Source organism: Mytilus galloprovincialis, chromosome 3 (genome assembly GCF_965363235.1).
Source record: "Mytilus galloprovincialis chromosome 3, xbMytGall1.hap1.1, whole genome shotgun sequence".
Taxonomy (NCBI): domain Eukaryota; kingdom Metazoa; phylum Mollusca; class Bivalvia; order Mytilida; family Mytilidae; genus Mytilus; species Mytilus galloprovincialis.
Window position 1 is genome coordinate 40,192,494 of NC_134840.1, and position 14,950 is coordinate 40,207,443.

Sequence of the window (14,950 nt, forward strand, 5' to 3'; positions counted from 1 at the left end):
CAAATTTAAAAAAATACATAAATGTGTTAAAATTTAATTATCAAATTGTACATGAAAATATAGGTTGATTTTCGGTGATGCAGATGTCTACTTAGAATAGCCACGTGCACCAATCAACAAATTTTACCACACACGTGAGGTCACACGTTTTTATGAAGTAGTATATATCATTTAACGTTGTTAAACGTGGCTATTCTAGTTAATGAATTAATCTACAAAGCGAGAGCACTTTCCATTTTCCTCAGCTAAGAGTCGACTAGCCCTTTTTGAAAGGCTAACCTTTTTGAAAGGCTAATGCTTGTTCGGTATGTCATTGATATTGAAGATCGTTTAATTAATATACGAATTTTTCTAACGACAAAACATTTTCATATTATTAATTTGCATTTAATAAAATCAAAAAAATCTGAGTATCCATTGAAAAAGAATTTAAAAGAAGCGATAAGTAAATTTATTCTGCACTATAATGTCCGCGGGTCTATAATTCTTATATGTCGGTTATCAAAGAACAATAATTATATTGTTTTGCATTATTAAACAGGAAATAAAAAAATCAAATGTTATTTTCAGTCATCATGCAAATGTATAGCCGGAATTTTAATTTATAAAATGAATAATTATTCATAAGTGACCTTCGGTTCAATATAAACAAGATGCATCTCATAAATAGCACGTCTGAAAAAAAGTAACTTATAACTAATTGTTGTTTAGAAATTAAGGTAAGGTAAACAATCTTAACATATATTTGACTCTTATTTTCTTCTTCTGTGTATTTCATTTTTACTTACAAAGTATATGTATATTTTTTTGTATATAGTAACAAATCCGTAAACCGGGTATAAAGTTTACAAATAAAACACTTCTTTCTTTTTAAATTTCAGAAACTACAAGTGTACATGTAATATAATTTTTTTTGTAAATTGTTTGTGTTAATGTTTGCAACTTAAGTTCAAAACCACCTACACATACACGCATCTTTTTGTGTAGAAACTTTTCTTATATCATACAAATCAAGGGAAATCACCATTGCCATATCCTGCTATACTGAATATTTCAAAAATAGTGATATTACCATGGGAATCTTTTAAAATGGGTTCATAGGAAATGCGAATTCCAGCTATAGAAAAAGTTCCATTCCGATTCATCTGCTTTTGCAATTACTCATTAACGTTATAATTATATTTATTTATATATAACAAGATTGATCGTTTATATAAATATACAGTGTTAATTTCCATTGTTTAACCCAAGCGTACATTTTAGATAAATAAATTGAATGAAAACTACGGTTCCTTATTTGTGCATTGGGATTAAAAATTCGATATGTATCATTACTTTCCTTTGTTTACAACTCTGTCTGGTATTGTTCTGGTCGTACTATTTCAGTTATTCAATTTCATGACTGTATCATGTGTTTCCATAAGTTTACCATAGTACTATCATATGGTTGGGTTAAAAATGAATGGTAAACCCTAGTTTTTAATGTCTAATCTTACCGTTTTAATTTATTGACATAACTGCACGACTCGATTCTCAATTATATGTGGTAAAATAATCGTTGCAAAGAATCCTGCTCAAACTTTAGTGAAAGACGGGTTTAACTTTACATTGTTGCGAGAGTTTATATTCTTTGTTGAAGGCAATTGTAGTGACCTACAAGTACCATTCAATTGAGTTTAGTTATATGTCTTGTGTTTCTGTCTCTGCCCTAGGTTTTCTATATTTTGCATATGTAGTGCATCATGACATAAGACATTGTTACGTGTACCATGATGAGCTTTCGTGCAAGACTGCTGTGTGTATTTTTTACATGGAACATTTGATCAGACTTTGACTTTTTGACTCCTGATCTACATGTATGCACGTTGGGTGTGTCATCATGTTGCAGTGTGTTCTTCGGTATATTACCTTGACCTCAAAATATAATTTTCAATTGACCTTGCTTCTGAATATGTGGCATGTAGATGTATTGTCATAAGATGATGAGTCTATTAGCACGAAAAACTTCATGTGAGCTTGACCTTTGCCCTCAATGTAAACCTTGTATATTTTGTTTGAATTAAATGGAGAATTAACTGTATGATTGGCACTCGTACCAAATCTTCTTAGATATATTTGATATATAGATATATTGTTAGTTTTGTGTACCACGATATCCCTTTTCTCAAAATCCGCTTTGTGGTTTTTTTTACAAGGATCTCTTCACCAGACTATGACTTTTCGACTCTTGACCTTTCAATATTGGATGTGTCTCTTGGTATGATTACCTTGACGTCAAGTCAGGAGTCTCTGGTTTTTGTTAGTCTTGTATGTTTTTAATTGTAAGTTTATTTTATGATTTGTAGTTTGAACTGGTACACATTTTGTTAAGGGCCATCTGAAGCCCACCTCTGTGCGAGGGATTTTCTCGTTTTGTTGAAGATATAAAAAAGAAGATGTGGTATGATTGCCAATGAGACAACTATCCACAAAAGACCAAAATGACACAGACATTAACAACTATAGGTCACCGTACGGCCTTCAACAATGAGCAAAGCCCATACCGCATAGTCAGCTATGAGGACCCATTAGTGGCCTTTGACTGCTTTCTGCTCTTTTGACATGGTTACTGTCTCTTTTACACATTCCACATTTCCATTCTCAATTTTTAAGAATGTTTGGTTCAGATGAAACTATATCCTTTAATTTCCGTGAATATCATGTAAGAAAATTTACTGCTTCAGTAGCATCGTGTGCTGACAGTTGTGATAGATAATGCAAAATGTGTCAACCATTTTAACTTAGATTTCATTTCATGGACATGTAGGTATGGATAGTTACATTATAAAAATCCATACACAGAAGGTATACGCATATCAATAAACTGAACTCAATGCTAAGAACCTTTAAAGTACACTTAGACAGAGAGCTCAATCTATTCACTTTGTTAAGTTGGTCACATTTAACTTGAAATATCACTGTCTGTTACCAAACTGCACCGAGATCCTGAAAAAAAATGTCTATTAAAAGAAGACTTCAATGGAAGTAAATAATCTGATTACTGAAATAAATGTAGAATATGTCTATTAACCACAGATGCCCCTGTTTGTGAAAAAATGAGTAAACTTCCACATATAGATGCAGGATTCGCGTAATTTTGACCGTTTTGTGACCATAAGCATTGTGAATAAGTTTCAAAACATTTGGTTGAGGCAAATTAAAGTTAAAGAACGGAAACGAATAGATTCAGCAGCTTTCCTATCTCAAGGCTCCGGGTTGACATTTGTATCATTGGTACTTGTACCACAACTTTTTACATCTAAAAACTCATGAACAGTGACGCCATCGGGACCCAATATCGAACTTAATAGATCTGTGTTATGGGGTAATGTGAATCGTATTATGTTCCTAAAATTTGATTGAGTCAGACTTATTTAAGAGAAAGGAAACGAAAGAGTCAGCACTTCTTATGTTTTTAAAGGGACATGATAACTTTTGAAAGGTAAAAGTGACACTTAAAAATTTCAAATTTGATTTTGTGATGAGATGGGGATCCCGCGTACATGTTCAACCCCGCCTTATTCGGTATGTATGTGCCTGTGGTAAGTCAGGAGCCTGTAATTCAATGAATGTCGTTTTTTATGTGTTACATACTTGTTTTTCGTTCATTTTTTGTACATAAATTTGTTCGTTTATTTTCTCGTTTGAATATTGTTTTACAATGTCATTTCAGTGCCTTTTATTGCTGACTATATGCGGTATTGACTTTGCTCATTGTTAAAAGCTGTACATGACCTATAGTTTTTAGTGTTTGTGTCATCTGGTCTTTTGTGGAGTTCTCATTGGCACTCATGCCACATAAGTTGGAGGGTTGGGATCAGGTAACATGTTTAACCCCGCCTTATTTTATATGCATGTGCCTATCTTGTTTTTCGTTTATTTTTTGTACATAAATTAGACCGTTTGTTTTCTCGTTTGAATTGTTTTACATTGTCATGTCGGTGCCTTTAATAGCTGACTTTGCGGTATGAACCTTGCTCGTTGTTGAAGACCGTGTGGTGACCTAGGCTACAGTGTATAATTGTTAATTTTTATGTCATCTAGTCTCTTGAGGAGAGTTCTCATTGGCACTCATGCACCAGCTTCTTTTATATATTGTGCATAAGTTTTGTAGTATTTGGTTGAGGCAAACTAAAGTTAGGAGAGCGGAACCCGTTTTTATGGGACGTTCAGGACAGACGGACTAGTGTAACTCTTTATGCCCTTAAATCATGGCGCCAACACAGAAGTTCTGACTATTGTGCTGGTGATACACGTCCCACTAGCACTGTCATTAACACATGTACACATAATTTTATTATAAAAATATTCAATCTTAATTTTGATTTCTTTATTTTTGGCCGAATGATTATATGCATGCCCTTCACAATGACTGAATGAGTATCAAATTTGACAAATTTATTGTACACAATTATACATTTTATTATATTTTATAACTTTTTTTCCAACTAATTAAAGCTTACCAACTTATTGATCATCACTTTCCTTTATATGTCTTTTAACATTCTGTTTCGTGGGAAAAATTTGAAGAATTCAATGGAAGTAAATAAGCTGATTACTGAAATAAATGTAGAATATGTCTATTAACCACAGATGCCCCTGCTTGTGAAAAAAATGAGTAAACTTTCACATATAGATGCAGTATTCGCTTAATTTTGACCGTTTTGTGACCATAAGCATTGTGAATAAGTTTCAAAACATTTGGTTGAGGCAAATAAAAGTTAAAGAACGGAAACAATAGATTTAGCAGTTTTCCTATCTCAAGGCTCCGGGTTCACATTTGTATCATTGGTACTCGTACCACAACTTTTTACATCTAAACACTCATGAACAGTGACGCCATCGGGACCCAATATCGAACTTAATAGATCTGTGTTATGGGGTAATGTGAATACTAACATTTGATTGAGTCAGACTTATTTAAGAGAAAGGAAACGAAAGAGTCAGCACTTATGTTTTTAAAGGGACGTGATAACTCTTGAACGGTAAAAGTGACACTTAAAAATTTCAAATTTGATTTTGTGTTGAGGTGGGGATCCCGCTTACATGTTCAACCCCGCCTTATTCGGTATGTATGTGTCTGTGGTAAGTCAGGAGCCTGTAATTCAATGAATGTCGTTTTTTATGTGTTACATACTTGTTTTTCGTTCAATTTTTTTACATAAATTTGTGCGTTTATTTTCTCATTTGAATATTGTTTTACAATGTCATTTCAGTGCCTTTTATTGATAACTATATGCGGTATTGACTTTGCTCATTGTTGAAAGCTGCATATGACCCATAGTTTTTAGTGTTTGTGTGATCTGGTCTTTTGTGTAGAGTTCTTATTGGCACTCATGCCACATACGGGGGAGGGTTGGGATCCCGCTAACATGTTTAACCCCGCCTTATTTTATATGCACGTGCCTATTTTGTTTTTCGTTTATTTTTTGTACATAACTTATACCGTTTGTTTTCTCGTTTGAATTGTTTTACATTGTCATGTCGGTGCCTTTAAAAGCTGACTTTGCGGTATGAACCTTGCCCATTGTTGAAGACCGTGTTGGTGACCTAGGCTACATTGTATAATTGTTAATTTCTGTGTCATTTAGTCTCTTGTGGAGAGTTCTCATTGGCACTCATGCATCAGCTCCTTTTATATATTGTGTTTAGGTTTTGAAGTATTTGATTGAGGCAAACTAAAGTAAGAAGAGCAGAACCCGTTTTTATGGGACATTCGGGATTTTCATTTCATTTCATGGACATGCAGATATGGATAGTCTGTTTTTACATCTTAAAAATTCACACAGAGGGTATACGCATATCAATAAACTGAACTCAATGCAAAGAACCTTTAAAGTACACTTAGACAGAGAGCTCAATCTAGTGAAACACTTTGTTATGCTGGTCACGTGTAGCTTGAAATAATGTTGTCCGTTACCAAACTGAAACGAGATCCGGAAAAAAAATATGCAAGTTAATTCTAGAAGTAGAATTCAATGGAAGTAAATAAGCTGTTTACTTAAATAAATGTAAAATATGTCAATGGGACACAGATGCCCTGCTTGTGAAAAAACATGAGTAAACTTTCACATGTAATGCAGGATTCACGTTATTTTGACCGTTTTGTGACCATAAGCAATATGTATAAGTTTCAAAATATTTGGTTAAGGCAAACTGAAGTTGAAGAACGGTAACAACAGATTTAGCATTTTTCCTATCTCTGTGTTGACATTTGTGTCATATCCCACTAGCACTGTCATTAACACATGTACAATTAATTTTATTATAAAAATAATATTCAATCTTAATCTTGATTTCTTTATTTTTGGCCGAATGATTATATACATGCCCTTCACAACGACTGCATGAGTATCAAATTTGCCAATTTATTGTACATAATTATACATTTTATTATATTTATAACTTTTTTTCCAACTAATTAAAGCTTACCAACTTATTGATCATAACTTTCCTTTATATGTCTTTTAACATTCTGTTTTGAACAAAAAGATTTCTAACATATACTTCACATGTATTTCTTTCAAATCTGACATTATTAAAAATCCATTAAATAAATTCAGTCGAACTTGATAATAAATGTGCAATCAAATATATATGCAAGTCGTCAACTGGTCAAGTGGCTAGATGCACATATCGTTAGCCATATAAACAACATGTCCTAATTGGGTGGTTTTAAAACTTCTAGCATAGGTGGATCCAGGGGGCGCCCCCCAAACCCTTTGTGGGGGGAATTTGGTTGATTATATAGGGAATCATTGAAGCATGAATGAAGCGGGCCCCCTTAGGAAAAGTTCTGGATCCGCCACTGTCTAGACATATTTACGTAAATAAGGGATGAGTAAAGGAAAAAAAAAAGAAAACAGCATGACTGAATTAAATAAAAAGATGTTCGATGTACTGTATACTTCGGTTTGTTTTAAAAATATATACGATGCTTTATTTTTATCTAGTTTTCTTATCAAAATAATTAAAATGAGAAAATAAATACCTTATAGCTTCCTTTACCGTCGATGCTAAAATGTTTAATGTTATAAAATAATTTTAGCGTCTTTGACCTACTTTACCTTTTTATTCGGAGACTTGCGGTTATTTTCTGTTACGTTCAACGGGAACATTAGAATGATCTAGAATAGAACCAAGATGGAACCAAGAGCGGATCCAGGGGGGGGGGGGGGGGGTGTCCTTCGTGGGAAAAATTTGGTTGATTATATAGGGAATCATTGAAGCATGACTGAAGCGGGCCCCCCTTAGGAAAAGTTCTGGATCCACCACTGTCTAGACATATTTACGTAAATAAGGGATGAGTAAAGGGGAAAAAAGAAAACAAAATGACTGAATTAAATAAAAGGATGTTCGATATACTGTATACTTCGGTTTGTTTTAAAAATCTATACGATGCTTTATTTTTATCTAGTTTCCTTATCAAAATAATTAAAATGAGAAGATAAATACCTTACAGCTTCCTTTACCGTCGATGCTAAAATGTTTAATGTTATAAATTAATTTTAGCGTCTTTGACCTACTTTACCTTTTTATTCGGAGACTTGCGGTTATTTTCTGTTATGTTCAACGGGACATTCGGAATTCTCATGACTTTTTATACCTTCAATGTATTTTCCAAATCATTTATTTATTTAGTATATTTATATATAATTATATATAATATAATTTATATATAATATACTAAAAATTTATCCTGAACTTGAAAATGTAAGCACATGAATATATGTAAGAAGTCAGATAGCACTGACCATTCAACTTGCTTTAGTCTACTCAACCGACCAAAGTTTAAAGAGGAAAATGATATACATGTAGGAGTCCTGCTAGATTCTGATCTCACTTTTGACAATCATATAAGCGAAAAAGCATATAAGGCCACCTTAATATTTGCAGTTATTAGGAGAGCATTTAAATACTTGGGCACTGAGACATTCTTACCATAAGTCCCTTACATAAATGCCTTTAAAACTGACTAGATAAATACATGTATTTGTCTGATGAAAAGGTCTATTATTATGACTATATATAGCTAAAATATCCGGAAGTCACGGACAAAACAGTACTAAATACAATCAAAATTACTGAGTCTGGTGAAGAGGAACATTAGGCCTAAGGGATCCTGTACTGAAAATCAATCATAAGTAACTGTTAGTTAGTAAGATCGTATATATATATATATATATATATATATATATATATATATATATATATATATATATATATATATAATAATATTTTTAAATTTGCAAACTACATTTCACATCAAATAATAACAGTTCGTTAAAATATTGTCACTAGCGCTTTCATGCCTTCTGGCAATCTTCAGGCGACGTTTTAACAATGTCCTTGACGACACTGCCGTTGGTAACGTTTATTACGTTACAATAACGATAAGGGGAGATAAATCAAACGTGTTTAAGTAGATCCGTTTAATTTTGGCTGAAAGTCCTTTATAAAGTGTGCTTCCTTTGCCAGTCTTTTATATTTGTTCGATTCGTTCATTTTATAGAACGGATATACGGTAAATTTTCCACTACTGCACGTTTCGAAATGTTCGCTCACATCTTGCATTCGTGTGGATGGATCTCGTATCTGTTGTCTGTGAACACGAACTCTTTGACAAATTGAGTTACCAGTCTGTCCGATGTACCATTCATTGCAAGTGCTGCATACAATACAGTAAATAAGGTTTACCGTTTTGCAATTCATGTCTGCATTTGGAATAATGGTTTGGCCGTTTTTCAATGTTATTTGCGGGCCGGTTGCCATGTATTCACAAAGACCACATCTAGGGTCATTACATTTTGAAACGTTGTATTGTATTCCATTTGGGTCATAAAACTTAGCCCTTGTTAAAATCTTTTTAAGATTTAAAGGCTGTCTTTTACTTTTCAGGAATTTTTCTGTAGGGAAAAGCTTTTTTAATTTTTTCGTTTTTTGTAAAACTGGCAAATTTGCTTTTATGACGTTGAATATGTCAGGATTGTACGGGTTATGAGTGCTAACAAACGGGATAAGTTCTGTATTACTCTCTTTGCGTGCTGTGGACCTGAGTTCCGTCATTGGTATAGCTTTTGCCTTTTCTATTCCCTTTTCTATTAGTGGGTTTGGATAGTTTTGTTCTTTTGAAAGAACAAAACTATCCAAACCCACTAATAGAAAAGGGAATAGAAAAGGCAAAAGCTATACCAATGACGGAACTCAGGTCCACAGCACGCAAAGAGAGTAATACAGAACTTATCCCGTTTGTTAGCACTCATAACCCGTACAATCCTGACATATTCAACGTCATAAAAGCAAATTTGCCAGTTTTACAAAAAACGAAAAAATTAAAAAAGCTTTTCCCTACAGAAAAATTCCTGAAAAGTAAAAGACAGCCTTTAAATCTTAAAAAGATTTTAACAAGGGCTAAGTTTTATGACCCAAATGGAATACAATACAACGTTTCAAAATGTAATGACCCTAGATGTGGTCTTTGTGAATACATGGCAACCGGCCCGCAAATAACATTGAAAAACGGCCAAACCATTATTCCAAATGCAGACATGAATTGCAAAACGGTAAACCTTATTTACTGTATTGTATGCAGCACTTGCAATGAATGGTACATCGGACAGACTGGTAACTCAATTTGTCAAAGAGTTCGTGTTCACAGACAACAGATACGAGATCCATCCACACGAATGCAAGATGTGAGCGAACATTTCGAAACGTGCAGTAGTGGAAAATTTACCGTATATCCGTTCTATAAAATGAACGAATCGAACAAATATAAAAGACTGGCAAAGGAAGCACACTTTATAAAGGACTTTCAGCCAAAATTAAACGGATCTACTTAAACACGTTTGATTTATCTCCCCTTATCGTTATTGTAACGTAATAAACGTTACCAACGGCAGTGTCGTCAAGGACATTGTTAAAACGTCGCCTGAAGATTGCCAGAAGGCATGAAAGCGCTAGTGACAATATTTTAACGAACTGTTATTATTTGATGTGAAATGTAGTTTGCAAATTTAAAAATATTATTATATACATTCTGTACACCGTGTTTATTTACTTTTGCTATATATATATATATATATATATATATAACAATACCGATAAATAGATGGAAAACAAAACACTAAAAAGTGTTGAATATCATTGCACAAAGATGGAAAAACTGAACAGATGATATAAATTATACAATAATTGCAAATATTTCGGCTCAACAAATGGCCTTCTTCGGTGACAAAAGTTTTAACAATAATGAGATATAATGTATAAGGTGTAAACATAGATCACTAATAATACAGGTAAGTTTTGGTCGATTATATATATATATGTTCCGGACCATATGAGTATTTGGACCATACGCGTATGGTCATGACCATAGGCGCGTATACTCATATGGTCCGACCATACGCGTATGGTCCGACCGTACGCGTATGGTCGGACCATATGAGTATAATACTCGTTTGGTTATTAACGGGCCGGACCATATGAGTATTGGGACCATATAGGTATTTTTTTTTTAAAATTAAATTATAAAAGTTTCAATATACAAAAACTTTATCTAAAAAAAACAATGATGGTTACATGACAATGTATTATTTTTATAATTCAAATATTTTGTAAAATTCAAATATTGATGCTATCGTTTTCATCGCTAGTTACATTCTACATGTAGGCTTGGGGTGATATTAACTTTCACATGGTATCATATATTTTTGCGTTTGCAAGTCTTGGTCCTTTTCATATTTCTACGGTGTTTTTAAGAAGCTCTAGATCTAAAATATCGTAACATGATTGCAAAACAACATATTCACAAGACAACTGTATAAACTATGTTTCTTTCCAGAGACTTCTTGTGTAACAGTTCATTAACAAATTTTGGACTTTATTTTTTTAAGTCGCCATTCAATCGTCATAACAAATCGGTAATGACCATCGGTATAAAATGTGTTTATTATTGTTTTGACAAGTAAGTAAAATTAACTATGTGAAACTTTTAATTTTTATTTATAAAATTATCTAATCTTTTTATTATAATATAAATTAATAAAACTACCTATATGATAGCGTCTTTTTAGTGAACAGTCATATTATATGACTAGTTTAAAGGTATTAAAAGTAAACTGTAACATAGTGTTAATTACCCCGACCATACGCGTATGGTCGGACCATATGAGTATATACCCATATGGTCATGACCATACGCGTATGGTCCAAATACTCATATGGTCCGGAACATATATATAAAACAGTATTCTATTATCGTTACAGTTTTCAAAATGAAGAAATTTATTATTCTTTTACTGCTGTCTGCTATCGTACTTGGAATGGCATCAGCAGGGATAGGAGGAATAATACCACCAACTCGAAGCGGAGGTGGTGGTGGGGGTGGTGGAGTCGGGGGTAGTGGCAGCGGAGGCGGCGGTGCAGGCACAGGCGCCGGTGCCGGTGGTGGTGGCGTCGTCGGAAAGAAATAAAGTAAGTTCGTCATTTTACTGAGCAACACGAACCCCATAAAAACCGGGAGGGATCTGTTGTGCTTCCGAAGGGTAAAATATGCACATCTCATTGTGAATTGAAACTAACTTTATGACTTCATGTAAAAATGAACAGATCTTTGATACAGCAGTAATCAACAATAACAACCGAAAATATCAAGAAAGACCTTATACAGGATGTTAGTGTCAAGCGTTATGAGTCCCTAAAATACATCAATGAATTAATTTGTATGTAATGTCCAATTAAAAAAATCATCATCACTATATTCTCCAACAGCTGAAAAGGGGGGTGAAGAATTTAATAAATGTAAAACCCGTTCTGGTAAGCGCTGAAAAGAAATTGCCTTGGATAAGACAAGAAGAAAATGTATATTCTGCAACACAAAAGTTGAAATAAATTTCACGGGAAAACAATTGCATACATAGCAACAGATGAAAATGAATCCTCCCTCCCCCTATCCCACACAAATATCAAATGGTCGTGCTTTCAGATATCAGTACGGATGTTTATATGTTAAATTTGTAATGGTTTCCGTTGAAAACAACACATTTCCTATCGTTAAGGGCATAAGATACAGTTACAGAGAAGGTAATGACGTTGCTAACGTAAAATGTTATTTTCGCGACGTCAAACTATGACATATCGGGAAAAGATGCATTTTTCGACTATTTTTTATCATTCAAACTGATTTAATTTGAAAACGAGTGCATGGACCCCTATTTTGTAAAACGACATTTTGTTTCATTTTGCAGGGAGATTATGTGGACCAAATTTTATAAAACTGTAAATAGAGGATTTTTTTTTAATTTTGATAAATATACAGCAAAAAAATGCGATTTTTTCTTAATTCATGACCATTTGATAAATATGAAATTGAGAAAGGAAATGGTGAATATGTCAAAGCGACAACCACCTGACCATAGAGCAAACAACAGCCGAAGGCAACCAATGGGTCTTCAATGTAGCGAGAATTCCCGCACCCGTAGGTGTCCTTCAGCTGGCCCCTAAAAAATGCATAATAGTACAGTGATAATGGACGTCATACTAAACTCCGAATTATACACAAGAAACTAAAATTTAAAATCATACAAGACTAACAAAGGCCAGAGGCTCCTGACTTGGGACAGGCGCAAAATTGCGGCGGGGTTAAACATGTTTATGAGATCTCAACCCTCCCCCTATACCTCTAGCCAATGTAGAAAAGTAAAAGAATAACAATACGCACATTAAAATTCAGTTCAAGAGAAGTCCGAGTCTGATGTCAAAAGATGTGAGTTATTTCTGAATGAAAAATGCATAACTTTTTAGGATACTTATAAAATACAAAAAATACAAATTATCTAACAAAAAACAATTAGTGTTTATCTTTTAAAACAAAAAAGTTATGGCTTTCTTTCGAAAGGGAAAATACGGCCACAAATCCGAATTTTGAGCAAATATACAAAATTTCGACCTCATTTAACTCGAAAAGTAGCACATGAAGGTATATTTTTTATTACATATTTGATTGAAGCAGGCACAAACTAGCCTATATGGAAATTTTCTTCAAATTGTAAATACAGGATCAAAACTGTATCGTATGCCCTTAATTATCCATTTTTAGATGGTGACGTTCCCTTGTCACCATCTTACGGTGTTTATATATCTCAACTTGTACGATTTGCTCGTGTATGTAACAATGTTTTAGATTTTAACGAGAGAAATTTATGTATTACTGAAAAATTATTACACCAGGGTTTTCCATATCACAAACTAGTCAAAACATTTACTAAATTTTATTATCGGTATAAGGCCATCATTCGTAAATATAGCTCAACATGCAGACTTCTTATACGTTCAGGTATTTCACATCCAATATTTAATGGAAAAAAGCACAAAAATGTCAGTATTTACCTCAGAAGCTAACAAAACCTTTAAATAAACTTATTAAGAAGGGATATAGTTACGATACTGTTGTCAGGTCATTAAAGATTGCATATTTTGGCGTTAATATTGATTCACTTATAGGGTCTTTGCATCGGAACTAAACACATTTATTCAAAAACCAGTTGTTGGCATGACACGGGTTATGTTCTTCTCATATATGTTATGATGGTATGATACTATACCTCTCACGGGAAGGATTGTGCCTGATATTCATATGATGAAGACATAATCTTTCAATCAGTTTAATTGAAGTCTGGAGCTGGCATGTCAGTTAACTGCTAGTAGTCTGATGTTATTTATGTATTATTGTCATTTTGTTTATTTTCTTCGGTTACATCTTCTGACATCAGACTCAGGCTTCTCTTGAACTGAATTTTAATGTTCGTATTGTTATGCGTTTACTTTTCTGCATTGGCTAGAGGTATTGGGGGGGGGGGGGTTGAGTTCTCATAAACATGTTTAACCCCGCCGCATTTTTGCGCTTGTCCCAAGTCAGGGGCCTCTGGCCTTTGTTAGTCTTGTATTATTTTTAATTTTAGTTTTTTGTGTACAATTTGGAAATTAGTATGGCGTTCATTATCACTGAACTAGTACATATATATATATATATATATTTAGGGGTAAGCTGAAGGACGCCTCCGGGTGCGGGAATTTCTCGCTACATTGAAGACCTGTTGATGACCTTCTGCTGTTATTTGCTCTATGGTCGGGTTATTGTCTCTTTGACACATTCCCCATTTCCATTCTCAATTTTACATGTCTGTGTGTGTGTAACTATGATAATTCGGGTGTGGGGTAAAATTGATTTAGCGGTTTACGAATCCCTTCCTAAAACACCTTTGAAAATGTTTGAGTTCAACTACTGTTGATACGTTTGTTTTAAGCTATATTGACACAAGGTTGACGTATAGCCATTGTCTATAATGCGGCATGTAGCAAAACACTTATCAATAAATATGTTTTTTTTTAATTTCAGCAACAGAAGCTCATGAAAACATTCAATGTTGCTGATTATGTTTACGCATTTCATCGCTGACGATTTTATATTAAAATCTTTTTTCACTCAGTTTCTGTATTGAAGAATTATTTTGAAGACATTAAAATACAAAGAAGATGTGGTATCATTGCCAATGAGACAGCTCTCAACAAAAGACAAAATGACACAGAATGCAACTACAATAGTTCTCTGCACGGTTTTAACAATGATCAAATAATGAGATATGAGGTGAAAATTCCAAATTGCAATTATTATCTCAATCTTCTATAAATCATTTGCATTATTTGAGAACTGAAAGTAAAATAATGATTATATTCGGAATCAATAAATATAGAAGAAACAACACGCTAAAAAAGAAGACCACCAGTAATTGAAATATCACACCTCAAAGTCAACTTAAGTCACCAGTAAAAATAAAAGTCAAATAAATACAAAGGCTGGTAGTTAATTGAGCCAGGCGCACGTTTCCACGTCAGTATAAAAATTAGCAAC

At 33.5% G+C, this 14,950-nt stretch overlaps 1 long non-coding RNA gene across 2 annotated transcripts; it reads left to right on the forward strand.

Moving 5' to 3' along the window:
* Positions 1-666: 666 nt before the first annotated feature.
* LOC143067924 (uncharacterized) lies at positions 667-14,528 on the forward strand. 2 transcript variants are annotated; one of them, XR_012976067.1, is made up of 3 exons: positions 667-719; positions 11,308-11,514; positions 14,438-14,528. It is a non-coding gene; the product is annotated as an uncharacterized LOC143067924 (long non-coding RNA). The 2 variants fall into 2 exon arrangements; XR_012976066.1 differs by lacking the exon at positions 667-719 and having other exon boundaries at positions 10,777-11,514.
* Positions 14,529-14,950: the final 422 nt, after the last annotated feature.